The following is a 1,772-nucleotide window of genomic DNA, read 5'->3' as shown; positions in this document are numbered from 1 at the left end:
CAATCATAAATGAATACTTCTCAATTATAACCATCAATATAAATGGACACAATTCACCAATTACAAGAAATAGACTGGCACAGTGGATTAGGAAACAAAATCCAATACTATGCTGTATACAAGAAACACACTTAACTCATAAAGAAATTCATAGTCTGAAAGTTAAAGGGTGGAAAACAATACTAATCGCCCTAGCACCTCAGAAAAAAGCAAGGGTAGCAGTCCTATTCTCAGACAGTCTCAACTTCAACCAAAAATGATCAAATGAAATAAAGAAGGCCGCTATACACTGGTCAGAGGAAAAACTCAAGAGGAACAGGTAACACACATAAATATGCATGCACCAAACATGGGAGAACCCAACTATATAAGACAAACCTTAATGGACGTGAAAAATCTAATATTTAATACCACAATCTTAATAGGAGACCTTAACACTCCCTTATCCCTAAAAGATAGGTCAAGCAGACAAAAAATTTGCAAAAGAGTAGCAGAACTGAACCAGAGTTTGGGGAAAATGGACTTAGTGGACATATACAGAGAGTTCCACAAAGCACAGCTGAATACACATTTTTTTAGCTGCACATGGGTGATTTTCCAAAATAGGCCACATAATAGTCCATAGGTCATGCTTAAGTATATGCAAGAGAACAGAAATTATCCCGTGCATATTATCTGACCACAGTGCAATGAAAGTGGAAATAAATGAGAAAAGAAACAAGAAAAAACCCACAAAGATGTGGAAATTGAACAACATTCTAGTCAGCAACCAATGGGTCACAGAGGAATTTAAACAAGATATTGAACAATATCTACAATCCAATGAAAATTCAAGCACAGCTTATCAGAATTTATGGGATGTGATGAAAGCAGTTCTCAGAGGGAAATTTATAACTGTGAACTCACATATTAGGAAAACAGAACGGGAGCAAATAAACACCCTAATGTTGCACCTCCAACATCTAGAAAAGGAAGAGCAAACCAAATCCAAAGCCCAAAGATGGAAAGAAATCATAAAGATTAGAGCAGAAATTAATTCAATTAAGACAAAGAAAACAGTTTGAACAATTAACGCATCAAAAGCTGGTTCTTCGAAAGATTAAATAAAATTGATAAACCCCTAACTAACCTCATCAAAAAGAGGAAAGAAAAAAATTCAAATACAAGCAATAAGAAATGAAAAGGGTGTGTGGTGGTTTGTGTATAGTTGTCCCCCCAAAGCCTTAGGCAGTCTTGAGGAGGCTTCTGGAGTTTGTGATTGATTATTGTGGGTGTGGATGCTGTACTTGCCCTGGAGCAGGTAATTTTCATTACAATGTAAGGTGGGAAGAGAACCTAGCTTCTTGAGCTGCTGCTACCCTTCCCTTGTGCTCTTGCTCTTTGCTGCCACCAAGAAAGTTTGCTTTCTGCTCTGTGCTGCACTGTCTTGGATTCAGCTGAATATGGACTGAAACCTCCAGTAACTGTGAGCTAAATAAACTTTTGCTTCCTTCATTTTGAATGTCAGGTATTTGTCACAGCAATGAGAGAAGACTATGACAGGGTGTAATTGCCACAGACCCAGTGGAAATTCAGAATATTATCAATAGCTTCTTTGAGAATTTTTACTCACAGAGAAGAAATGCACAGATTCCTGGAAGGGTACAAATTACCAAACATAAATTAAGAAGATAAGCCAGGGAGACAGCTCAGTGGTATAAGCGCTTCCCTGGCAAGCGCAAGGGCCTGAGTTCAATCCCTGGTTCTGCAAAAAAAAAAAAAAAAAAAAAAAA

At 37.4% G+C, this 1,772-nt stretch overlaps 1 protein-coding gene across 1 annotated transcript in view; it reads left to right on the top strand.

Annotated features, from left to right (window-relative positions):
- LOC101573957 (protocadherin beta-4) overlaps positions 1-1,772 on the top strand; it is a 16,639-nt gene that overhangs the window by 1,720 nt on the left and 13,147 nt on the right. The window lies entirely within an intron of this gene.

Source organism: Octodon degus, unplaced genomic scaffold, assembly GCF_000260255.1.
Source record: "Octodon degus isolate 3935 unplaced genomic scaffold, OctDeg1.0 scaffold00185, whole genome shotgun sequence".
In the NCBI taxonomy this organism is placed as follows: domain Eukaryota; kingdom Metazoa; phylum Chordata; class Mammalia; order Rodentia; family Octodontidae; genus Octodon; species Octodon degus.
This window is presented reverse-complemented; position numbering and strand designations above follow the sequence as displayed.